The sequence below is a fragment of the Marmota marmota genome, unplaced genomic scaffold (genome assembly GCF_001458135.2).
Source record: "Marmota marmota marmota unplaced genomic scaffold, marMar, whole genome shotgun sequence".
Classification (NCBI taxonomy): domain Eukaryota; kingdom Metazoa; phylum Chordata; class Mammalia; order Rodentia; family Sciuridae; genus Marmota; species Marmota marmota.
The window spans coordinates 8,514,045-8,526,985 of NW_025999900.1; the positions used below are offsets into that span (position 1 = coordinate 8,514,045).

At 41.9% G+C, this 12,941-nt stretch overlaps 1 protein-coding gene and 1 long non-coding RNA gene across 5 annotated transcripts in view; one reads left to right on the plus strand and one right to left on the minus strand.

The window, feature by feature from the left end:
• The window catches only part of Susd6 (sushi domain containing 6), a 107,314-nt gene that overhangs the window by 52,539 nt on the left and 41,834 nt on the right, over positions 1–12,941 (plus strand). The gene's annotated exons all lie outside the window — the stretch shown is intronic.
• Positions 4,732–12,941, minus strand: part of LOC125615224 — a 10,430-nt gene continuing 2,220 nt past the window's right edge. Inside the window, exons 2-3 of the long non-coding RNA XR_007345769.1 lie at positions 7,197–7,201; positions 4,732–4,871 (exon numbers count right to left, since the gene is read on the minus strand). This is a non-coding gene — a long non-coding RNA (uncharacterized LOC125615224). The remainder of the gene's footprint in view (positions 4,872–7,196; positions 7,202–12,941) is intronic.

Sequence of the window (12,941 nt, forward strand, 5' to 3'; positions counted from 1 at the left end):
ATGGTTCACTCTTTTGGTTTGTTGTCTTTCTTTCCTTTTTCTTGGAGTGAGTGCATAGTTGAGGTATTGTGATTTAGTCAGAGTAGGACCTGGTAACTGACTGCAAACATTGTAATCTTGGGCAAGCCACTTAACCATTCTATGACTCAATTTCTCCATCTGTTACATGAAGGTCTCTTCTAGCTCCCACAGTCAATATTCATGATTCTAAGGACTTTCTGTTTGAAGATGGTGAGCTAGAGAGTCCCTAACAGAGGTTAGAAATATAGCAGTGAGCCCTTTTGAGTTTTTAAAAGGTCCTTGTTGCCTTTGAGGATGGTCAAAAGACCCTTCTAGCTTCTCTTTGTGTGGTCCTCCAGACTTGGCATCCTTTTCAGAGAGGACATTTTCCAGTGTGTCCAGAAGGCTTCTGGGGGATGTTCCAGAACCTTCCTCTGTATCTGTGAGTCCTAATGTTATCACTGAGCTCAGTAGTAATGGTGCCCCTAACAGACTTCCTTAGAAAGACTTATATGACTGGTTCATCAGAGTTTCCCCAGGAAAACACTAGGGATCTTGTAGATTAGGTTCTGGAATGGGTGGCAGGGCAGTTACACGTTGTATAGAGTCCCTATAGTGTACTGCTGTCTTTTCTTACCTTTCTATTAACTTCTGTCATCCATTTACCCAACACATAACAGATAATGGGGTAAGCTCATCTAAATCTTATTTTTTTTCTTCTGAATTATTTGAAGAAATATTTTTGTTGTTGTTGTTTTATTGTAGCCTTCCCATGTATATACCACACATGTATACATTTCCTTTTCTGCTGCCTCTCCTTCCACCCCATTCTGACACCAAATCCAAACCTTTAGTCTCTATCCATGAGGAACCCTGGCACAACCCCCAGGGCCATGATGGTTGGGACCCCATAGTATGGGCATCGCGGTTTCAAAGGGACATAAGACCAGACTATACTAGTGTGTAATAAAACGAAGCAGGGCCTACATTTATTGGGTTACTCCAAAGCTAGAGGAATCCTCTAATCATGGTAATTATAGAACCACAAAGTGTCTTGTACTCACTTCTATATCTCTGGAGCAGAAAAGTTAATAACTACGGACCACAGCCAAAGCTTGCCCTCCATCTGCTTTTACTGGTGGGAAAAAATAAGAATAATAGTATTTCATGACATGTAAAATTAGATGAAATTCAAATTTTAGTGTTTGTAAATAAAGTTTGGAACATAGTAATGCTCATTCATGAATACATTGTCTGTGTCTGCTTTTGTGCTACAGTGGCAAAGTAGACTAGGTGTGACAAAGACCATGTGGCCTACAAAACGTTAAATATTCAGGCTTTAAAATATTTGGTTTTTAATAAAAGAGGTACTCCCCATCCCTAACCATCTCAGAACAAATGATGCTCAATAGATATGTGCATGAATGGAATGACTTTCGGAGCAGGAAGGACTTGACAGGGCCAAGTTGTGCTTCAGAGATTATGCACTTGCCTAGATTCTTATAGCTCTCGGTAGGGCCATGACAGAACCTGACTTAGTGCCTGGCACACTACTGCAATCCTCCTCTTCCAGAGCTCCTCTGGGAAGACTGCCCTGGAATGTTAGGGAGCAGTATTAGTGGCAGAATGTCAGAAGTCTTGAGCTTCTTTAGCTTTATTAAGCCATCCCACCTACCCCTACCCTCCTTTTTATTGGCTCCATGCTTCACTTCTTCCATTTCCCACCCCATTTTCCATCTACCCACACCTTCCCACTTTCCACCCGAGGTCTGCAATCAATTATCAGGTTCCAGACTGGCTGGATAAAGGGATTATTATTCTCCAGTGTGGAAAAATGTGTGTTTGTAGTGTGGGCTCAGACCAGGATGGGAAAATAGGCTCTGTTGTTTTCTTACCCCTTCCCTATTGAAAAGAATACCCCCCTGCCCTGACACCCAAGCCCCAAGTTTTTTCTGCTCCTCAAAGCAAAGTATAGGTAGGGAGAGAGGTTTCACCATTACTTAGATCTAGTGCTTGAAGTTGCTGCCAATGTTTTCCTCTGTCTCTGGAATGACTTCTGGGGGAGGGAGGTGCCCACCCTTGGCCTAAAACTCAGAGCACAGCTGTATGACTGGGTCTGCCACAAGCAGCATGCCAAGCAAGTTTGCCAGGAAAGCAAGACTCTCAGATACTGGAAAGCCAAGGAAAAGCAGTTGCATTCAGGAAATGCCCCTTCTTCCCCTTCCTGTGTTTCTTACCTGTTCCTTTAGCTACTCTTGAATGCCCATTCTGGGAAACATTTTTTTTCCCCCTTAGTACTGGGGATTGAACCCAATAGTTTTCTACCACTGAGCTATGTCCCCAGCCCTTTTTATATTTTCAATTTTATTTTTGAGACAGGGTCTTGCCAAGTTGGCCGGGCTGGTCTTGAATTTGTGATCCTCCTGCCTTAGCCTCCTGAGTAGCTGCATTAGTGTGCACAACTCCAGAAACATTTTACATGGGGTGCTTGTAAAATACTTAGCCTTCTTCCCCAGTGAGCTTTGGTAGACCCTAAATGTGCTCATGTCCATGCTCATTTTGAGAATTCCAAAGGACCATAGGTTAATGGACCTCCTCAGGGTGGCAACTTGCCCACAAGTCTCTGATCATAAATAGCACAGTCATGCTCCAGTCATGGTATTAATCTCAGGTTGAATAGAAAAGAATTATGTGTTAAGGGCATTTTGAGAGTTCTGGGGTAGAAACAGCTCATATTGCAGGACCAGTTTCCATACTATTTTGTCTTATCTACAATTTGGGATTGAGAGTTGTAGCAGAGAAGGTGTTAGAGGCATTGACCAGAGGTCCAGTTTTTCTGTTGGTCTTTCCTTTAAATGGGGAAAATTCTTGAAGATTCCTTTTTAGTGGCAAAGGAAATATATCTTATTTTTCACATCCAGTCACACCATGCAGTGGGAAGAAACAAGAATTAAAAATAGATGTATGCACATGCTACACAACTTGCCTTTCTTGGACTGGGGAGGGACTAGGATCCTAGCTGTGTAGCAGCCTCTCCCATGTCTCACAGCTCCTTTACCTGCTATAACCTTAGGTGAATCACTTGACCTTTTCATGCTTCTTACAAAATAGAAACAATGATCCATCCTTAAGAATGTTGTTGCACAGTTTAATAAAAATGATTGGAGGGTATTTGGCATGTAAAACATGCAATGTAATTCCCAAATAACAACAACAGAGTTGGTATGTGACCTATTGTTGAGTCACATCGTTCAGGAGCCTTCATGCAGATGACGTCCTTTCCTGTCATAAAAACACAACTGAGCCAGGCATGGTGGCATACGCCTGTAATCCCAGGATTACTCAGGAGGCTGAGGCAGGAGGATTGCAAGTTCAAAGCCAGTCTCAGCAACTTAGTGAGGCCTTTAGTAACTCAGTGAGACCCTGTCTCTAAATAAAATACAGAAAAGGGCTAGGAATGTGGCTCAGTGTTGAGTACCCCAGGATTCACTCCCCCGATACAAAAAAAAAAAAAAAAACAAAACCCACAACTGAATATGCAGAGTCACTATTTGGGTTGAGGGTAAGGAATTTAGGAGCAGGTGTCAAATTTGACCAGTGAGGAAAGTTGATTATTTCAGGAATCCCCTTTGCCTTCCATAAAGCTCATGTTTGCATAGCTTGATGATCTCAATCCAGCAGGCCCGCTGACTCACATAAAAAGCTTTTGCTTTGCATTCTCTCTTTCCCAAACATATTTACTGAAAAAACTCAATATTTTCTTTGTTTCTGATTTTTCTCCCCCATTAAAATGTAGCCATGACACATTGGGCCATGTTGAATATCAAGGGAAAGCATCAGTATTCATTTCTGCACAACAAAATGAAAAGGCCAGTCACTTAGTTTTATTTGAAGATGGAAAATCATGAGAACCAGGTTCTTTGTGAGATGATGTGGTTTTCACCCTCAGCATTACCATGGCAGAGAAATACTGGTGGACATCATGGCTCTCCTCACCATCTGTGAAGGGACCTGGAGTCAGGTGATATACACTGAACTGTGGGGGCAAGGCAGATGAGAAACTCACATGTGTAGCCATCACTTAGGTGTTAGGTTCTGTACTATTGCCCCGATGTAAGCTCTTAGAACACATAGGCTAGGTGGTCATGAGACATTTTACAAAAGAGAAACTGAGGCAGAGATGTTAGATTGTTTACTTGGAATATCATTGTAAGTGGTAGGGCTGGCTGGGGTTTATGACCTGTATCTTACTCTGCTGCTCATTATCTTTGCTGGAACCATACTATATGTGCCGAATGGCAGGCATCTGTTTCCTGATTGAAGTGCTCAGCCCTCCCTTCAGAGGATTATTCTGACAGAGGAAAAAGACCCTGTCTGAGCTGGATGTGATAGCTCATGTCTATAATTCCAGCTACTTGGGAAACTGAGGCAGGAGGATCCATAAGTCAGGGCCAGCCTGGACAATTTGGTGAGATTGTCAGCAACTTAGTGAAACCCTGTCTCAAAGTTAAAAACAGAAAGGGCTTAGTGGTAGAGCACCCCTGGGTTCAATCCATAGTACTGCCAAAAACAAAACAAAAAAACCCCCAAATAACCAAAAAACAAAACAAAACAAACAACAAGAACAACAACAACAACAAAAACCCTGCATTCTTTCCTCACGGTTAAAAAAATACATAGGAGTCATCCCTGGGTTACCATGTTTCTTTCTCTAGTTATTTCTGTTCTCATCCACAATAGCCCTTGGTTGTTTGGTTCCACTTGGGGCACAAGGTTTGCCAAGGCACTTCTATTCTTAGAAAGGAACAATAGGGACTATAGCAAAGTGTTTGCTAAATGAGGATGTAGTTCCCAAAACATCTGCAGAGCATCTTCCTGTCAGCTGCAAACCCGGCTGACCAAAGTGATGTAATCTCTTCATGGGATAATTAACCTGTGACTATAAAAAGACTTGGGGATTGTGGTAGGAGGCTGGATGTGTCATTATAGGGCTTGTTGAACCCTGATGTCATGAAAAACATTGAGAAGTTACCTTCAGCAGACTAATTGCAGTACATTACAAGTACATGGTACTGCCCTTGACAGTAACTTTCTAACAAAAGAGCCTCAGAATCTATGAAACTCCACACTTACTTGGGTCTCATTGGGGTTAAACCCCTCATCAAACACAAATTTGGAGAAGTGGTGTTTCATTACCCTAGTCTAACCTGCCAACTTGGATATTATTCTTCTAACTCTTCCAGCAAAAGAGATTCACTGGGTGCTGCTAATAAAAAATTAGGGTTGGTACTCTAGGTAGGTTTCCAGATGAACTCTTTGCATTAACTCTTACCACTAGAAGATTCCATTCTGCAGTGTCACTCAGAAGTGTGAGCCTAAACAGCTCTCCTATTCCAGGTGGCCCTGCACTGGTATGGCTGGTTGCCAGGACTATGGCCAGATTAGAAGTGACCTTGGCCAGTCTTATGTTTAGCTTTGGGGCCCAGAGAGACAGCAGCATTTAAAAACAACCTTTTCTTTTTCTTTTTCTTTTTTTTTTGTTAGAGCTTCATTGGATTCATCCTAACAAACTCATACATGCATGAAAATCAGTTTCAGCTCTCGATTCCCCCATTTTCCTTCTCATCCTCCCTCCCCTCCCCCATTCCTCTTTCTCTACTCTGCTTGACTTCTTTTTGCTCATGTATTAATTTATATTTGATGATTATTCTATTCGTTTCCCCCTTTCCTTTTTTTACTTTTAGCCTTCTGCCTATGAGAAAAAAACATTCTATCTTTAAGTTTCTTGAGTTTGGCTTATTTCATTTAACGTGCCATTCTCTATTTACATCCATTTACCAGCAAATGCCATAATTTCATTCTTTTTAATGGCTGAGTAGGAATCCATTGTATATGTATACCACAGTTTTCTCCATTCATCTATTGATGGGCATCTGGGTTGATTTCCATAATTTAGCTATTGTGAATTGTGCTATTATAAACATTGATGTAGCTGTGTTGTTGTAATATGCTGATTTTAGATCTTTGGGGAAAATACCAAGGAATGGGATAGCTGGGTAATATGGTGGTTCCCTAGTTTTTTGAGGAATCTTCATACTGCTTTCCAGAGTGGTCATACTAGTCTGCAGTCCCACCAACAATATACAAATGTACATTTTTCCCAACAATCTTGCCAGCATTTATTACTGTACATATTCTTGGTCACTGCCATTTTCATTGGAGTGAGATGAACGCTTAAGTTTTGATCTGCATTCCCTGATTGCTAGAGATGTTGAACATTTTTTCATATATTTGTTAGCCATTTGTGTTCCTTCTTTTGAGAAGTTTGTTTAGTTGTCTTTCCTATTTATTGATTGGATTATTATTATTTTGTGTGTGTGTGCACACATGTGTGCTAAGTTTTTTAGTTCTTATTTCCTTTTCTGTGCTGAAGTTTGATGGCATCCCACTTATTGATTCTTGGTTTTATTTCTTGCACTTGGGGATCTTGTTAAGTTCAGTGCCAGAACTTACATGATAGAGTGTTGACCCTATGTTTTATCTAATAGTTATAAAGTTTCTGGTCTAATTCCTAAGTCTTTGATCCATTTTGATTTGAGTTTTGTGCAGGGAGAGAAAGAAAGTTCTAACTTCATTTTTCTGTATCTAGCTATCCAGTTTTCCAGCATCATTTGTTAAGAAGCATGTCTTTTCTCCAAGATATGTTTTTGGCACCTTTGAAAGACAATCTTTTTGGGGAGTCAGTGTGAATGAGGGGTGCTCTGGTTGTCGACCTCATTGACCTTACCCTAAGCCAGTTTAACATATGGAAATCTGAACTAATTGGAAGATGAGGGTGAAATTATTTAACTTTTTTTATAGGATTGTCCCTAGAATTTTTCTTCACATAGCTATCTCTTGCCTAGTAGAATAGGATCCAATTCATATACACTTTCAAATAAGCAAATGTCACCTACAGCTTCTGTGGAACCACTGAGATTACTAAATGTAGCTCAATATAGCTCTTATTATGCTTTACCTCCCTGCCTTGATTTTTTTTTTTAAAGAGGCAGCATAGTGTGATTAAAAGCACGGGCTCCAGTTGTGCATACTGGCACATGCCTGTAATCCCAATGATTTGGGAGGCTGAGGCAGAAGTATTTCAAATTTGAGATCAGCCTTGGCAACTTAGGGAGGCCCTAGCAACTTAGCGAGACCCTGTCTCACAATGAAAAATAAAAAGGGCTGGAGATTTAGTTCAGTGGTAGAATGCCCGTGGGTTCAATCCCTAGTACCAAAAAAAAAAAAAAAAAAAAGGCATGGACTCCAGAGCCAGGCTGTCTGGGTTTGAGTATTGCCTCTATTTCTTGCTACTTCTGTTAATTTGGTTAGCTTTCCTGACCACACACTGTTTCCTCAAATGGGAATGTAATAGTGCCAACTTGATAAGGGTTTTTTTTTTTAGGATTAAATAAGATTCTTGGAACATTGCCTGGTGCACAGAGAAGTAATTTCATATTGGAAGATCAGATTCTATCTAGCATCAGATGATACTATGCTATACTTCTTGCTTTGATGATGCCACAGTTAATTGATTCAGACAAATGCAGGATTAGAAGATGCTCCTTGTTCCTTCTGTATCTCTTGGATTATCTGATTTAGTCTTCAGTACAGTACTGAGTAGAGTTAGATTGGTATTTCTGTGGCTTCCTGGATTTTCTAAATTCTCAAATTCTACATGTAGACATTCTACACATGACCACAAGTACAAAAGAGTGGGTAATGTGCCTTTGAGATATTGATGCTTTGATGTCCACTAAGTGGTCTCACAGTAAGCCATTCTCTTTTGAGAGATTTTTTTTAGCATTTCAGGGCTGCTGTTGGTTAGGAACTTTGGAAATCTTCTTTCTTTTTTGAAGAACTAGGGATTGAACTCAGGACCTTGTGCATACTAGGCAAGTGCTCTACCACTGAGCTATACTTGCAGCCCTTTATTATTTTGAAACAGGGTCTAAGTGGCCCATGCTGACCTCAAACTTGCTATCCTCCTGCCTGAGCCTCCTGAGTAGCTGAGATTACAGGCTTGTACCACAGAGCTGGTGGGAGTCACTTTTTGAAACCTTAGATAATAAATTTGAGAATGCCAGGAGCCTGTTTTTTTTTTTTTTTAAGGACATTTATTTCATTAGCAAAGTGATGTGATTGGAGGATTTCATTTTTAAAGACTTGAAAACACATCTGGTAGAATACAACATTGGAATTTAAAAAGAAATCTCTTATGCTGCCTCCATTTGGCTGCACCCCTTTTTTGGTACTGGGGATTGAACCCAGGTGCACTTAACTACTGAGCCACATCCCAGCCCCTTTTTATTTTTTATTTAGAGAAAGGATCTCACTAAGTTGCTTAGGGCCTTGTTAAATTGCTGGTGCTGGCTTTGAACTCGGTCTTCCTGACTCAGCCTCCTGAGCTGCTAGGGTTACAGGTGTGTGCCACTGCATCCTTGGCTTCCCTGGTTGCCTCTTGCTACTTAGCTATAGTAATATTTCTTCTTTTAAGAGCCCTTTTCTACCTCGATTCATTGGTATCTCCAGAAATGGAAATCTTCCTTTTGTTTGACTTGTTAGCTTTGCTAGTAGCCAAATCTTTGAAAGTACTGTTGTTTAAGCATTCAAAAATTTGGGACAATAAACAGATTCTCTTCAAGATTTCTTCTTTGCAAAGCCCCCCCCTTTTTTTTTTCCTTTTTAAATTCATGAAAATATTTTTGTCATTGCAACTCTCATAGGGTTGGGAGTGCAAAATGGGTTTCAGGAAGATATAGCTAAGTGCAGTCAGGATTAGAAAATAATTCTTCTGCAGCCTTTGTTATACTGAGTAACAAGTGACATTCTATGAAATACAAAGGGCCATATCAGTTCTTCACCTATAGTGGACATGTCTCCTCCAGAGAGGTCCAGACCTGTATGTTTATTGTCACTGGCTTTGAGTTCTGTCAGTTTGGCCTTGTTGACTCTGGAATTGTGGAAGGCACAAGAGAAACATTGAGATTGTTGCAGATTGGACTGGTGGGCATGAGAGAGCCTGTCTGTGTTTCCCGAGTGTGGGACTGGGCCCAGAGAGATTTGTGGGCTAGCAGGAGAAAAGCCTTGGTTCTCTCTTCTTCCCAGTTGATCTTACTACTTTGGAGGGCAATTGCAAAAGATGCAGTAATGTCTTGAGCCAGTGCATTCCCCCTAAAGCTCCTTGATGACTATATGCAGTCATTCAGATGTGCTGATATGTAGCATTTGAAATTAGCTGGAGACTGCAGTGGGCTGTGTGGCTCTCTGCTTTATTACACCCCCATCCCACAGGAGATCCTTTTGGTCTCTGAGCTTCAAGGTCTTCTCTACACCCTACTCTTAGTCTTTGTTCTTGGTTCTTGCTTTTTACTTTTGGTTCTGTATAGGTTTGCCCATAAGCTCACTGAAGGCCAAAACAAAGTAGCTCCTTTGCTGCCAGGCCAGTAATCATCCCAGGTGAACCAGGCAGGCATGTCCTGAGGAAAGTGTACCATAGGTGGGGTTACACCATAGAAGGAGTATGCAGAAATATGTCTCATCCTCTGTGTGAGGAGAAGCAGGACCAACCTGGGTCTGCTTGTTGATTTATGGCTCCTGATGAAATCCTGTTCCCACCCTTCTCAGAATTAAGAAGCATATGAAATGTCTTCATACTACAGGGATGAAGGAGATGGGGCTTTTCTAGGGAAAAGGAGAGGACCTAGGCAGGCTGACAGAATTTAGCACAGAGCGTGATAACTTTATCACAGAGCCTGGGTGAGGATCTTAGGACCCAGCATGGGCCCTGTTTGGTGATGAGAGAAGAAGGGCCTTTATTGCCAGTGCAGTGAAGGTCAGGTGGAGGATAGGTTAAAGCCGTGCTGGCTCTGACCATATCCTCATGTTGGAGAGGGACTGGGGAAGCAGCTGGAATAGGTTTGGCTTCACTTCTTCACCCACTGCTTTTGTAACTACAGTACCCTCTCCCTCTGTTCCTAATGGTCAAGACTAAGGGGACTCATTCCCCTTTCCTTGAACATTAGCAACTTCAAGCCTGTTCTTATCATGTTCTTCCTATAACTAGAACCCTACTTCCTCCCACTTCTTTCATACTTCTTTGTATCCTTCAGCCTATTTCTGAATCAACTCCTCTGTGAGATTCACCCCTGTCTTTAACACTGTGGTTAACAGGATTGAAGAAAGGAGAGTAGGCTTCTGTTGTACTTTTTTGAATGGAATTAACAGGAAGTCCTAGTCCTGATCCTTTCTCTTGGGAGGATGTCCTAGAGGTTTTCCTGGCAGAATTCTAATGCCTAGAATCTTGACTCTTTTTGATTTGAGGGGATTGGGCAACTTGCTAAGACTTTGGGGAATTGCAGTGTTGGGAATCCTGAGTCCTTTGTCCTGCAAACCATGAAATACAAACCTTATAAACTTACTGCAAACTCTAATGACCCAGAGTTGCCAGGGTCACTGTGAGACAATTGGGTTTGGTGTTTTCATAATTAGCATTAAGTCTTTCAGCAAGTGTGTGATGACATAAGGTGAGTAGAGAGGGCAGTAGAAGGTATGTAATGACAGGGAGGGCTTTCTGGGGACAAAGTACTAGACTGGCTGTGGACAGAAATTATCACATATATATTTGCCCGCACATCCCACCTTCATCGGCCTGTGAGAGAAAGGCAGTGACAGGCGGGAGCCATGTTTTGTCTGCTTTGGAAGGAAGGCAGAGCTCATCGTGCAGCACAAGTGCTTGGTGAGCTCCTGCTGAGTGCTGAATTTGTGCTGTTGCTAGAACTATGGCGGTTCCATGTGCTACCTGCTATGGTCAGGGAAGTCATTTTCCTGTTCTGGAATAAAGGTAAGAGGGCTCTTGACTCAGATTGGGATGGTAATGAAAGGCTTTTTCAAAGGAGAGAAGTCTACACCAAGATTTGAAAGCAAGTAGGAGTTAGAAGGAGTTAGTGGTCAGGGGCCACAAGATGGCACAGGAAGATTAAGAATGCAGTCTCTTGGGCCAGATGGCCTGGTTTGAGTCCTAGTTCTGCCATGAGTGTGTTGTGTAATTTTAAGCTAGTCCCCTGAACTATATGTCCTCAATCTTCATATCTGTAACAGTGGGATGGTAACATATGTACCACACAGGGTTGTGGTGAAGGTCAAGTGTTGCAATACTCATCACTATTCTTGTGTGGGGCTTAGAGCAGAGAGAGGAGAGTTAGTTTAGTGACCTCTCTCCTTCCCTTGGAACTTGCCATACACTTGCGTTGAAACTTTGGGAATCTAGTATACTATATCCTCTAACTGATTTCCCCTTGCTCTGTGAATGAATGTGTGGTCTCCTCCGCTTTGGGGGAGTGTGTTCAGAAGCTGGTGTTTCCAAAAAAGAAAAATGAAGTCTAGCCTTAGCCTGGGAACTCAGGGATTTAGGCTGAACATCACCAGAGGCACAGTTTGGGGAAGCATCTATAAAGGTGGGATTCTGCTAATGGGAGGCAGGTCCTCCTCACAGCTAAATTGTCAGAGTTGAGGAGGAGGAGGAAGAACAAGCTCTGCTGGAGTATCCAAGGATCAAAAGATGAAAGCAAAACAAACACTAGTTAATGAATCAAGGGGTTAAATGCATCTAAACAGGGAAGTCAAAGGTGTTAGGGGAGGATGTTAATTTTAAGTACAAGTTGTGGGAGAAGATGGGGATGCCAATAGCAGTCAGCCTTCTATTTGCCCATAGGACAGGAAATGACAGGCTGGTGAGGTGGTCCTTCCAGTGTGTTTGAGGGGAGAGGCTGGACAGGCAGCCAGAGCCCACATCTTTTGCCCAGCCAATCTGTGGGAGACATGTTTGACAAGGGCTTCTTATTTCCCTGACCCACTCTGCAGGGTCCCCTGTGGTTATTAGTTGGCGTCAGGAATTCCATGGGGAGGCTGGAGGGCGTGGGAGGTTCTTAATTGATTGGGGAAGGGAGAAGAGTGGAGGAGCAGCTGGTGTCGGGGCTGTGTGGCCAGATTCCAGGGTTCATGGATCTGCTGGGGTAATTGGAGAAGGTGGGGTGATTGGAGAAACTGGAGTGAGAACTGTCTGTGATTTGATGTGTTTGGGGGTGGTGGTGCAAAGAACAGTTGTGACTTCCAACAGAGATGGGTCTCAGATTTCTTTAGAGTGGCTTTCGCAAAGGAATCCATTCTTTGCTCTGTTGTTCTCTGTATCTTGTTGTTAGGCAGTTTAGAGGCTTTGCAGTTTGACTAGCCACTTTATGGCATTCAGAGAATTGGTTGTCAGTAATGGCAGGCCTTGGCTTTGCAGGAATGGCAAAGATTGTGAATAATAGGATTAAGTGAGACAATATATATAAAAGTGTTGATTGAACAATCAGTGAAAGTATATTCCAATGGAAGGGATTATTGTAATTTTTTTAATATCAACATCTCTTTTCTGAGTTACTCAAAGCACTTAGTTAACATTAACTGATTAATCCACCATCCATTCTTGAGTGGGATGCTGGCATTCAGTTGTCCCCTTTGTATACAAGATTAGACTAAATTTTCCAGCACAGCCCCAGATCTTGAGTTTGCATCCCAAATATATGAAGTCTATATCTGGAGTTTAGATTTCTAAATGTGATGATTTCCTTATTTCTGGGAATAAAGAAGACAAGAGGAGAAAGGGAGGGATCATAAAAAGAAAATTTTCTTCATGAATAATTGGTCATGTCAGACAAGGGTGTCATAATCAGGGGTTTTAGTGACCCACCTGGAAGACTGATGTTCATTCTCCTCTGAGAAACTACAGAGATCCTATTGGGAATGAGACCTGCCATGGGCTGGAAAAGCAGAAGGCCAAGAAAAGTTGTTATGGGAAAAAGAATAGAGGAGCAAATAGGGCCCTGGCATATTTCTTTTTTTTTTTTTTTTTTTAAAGA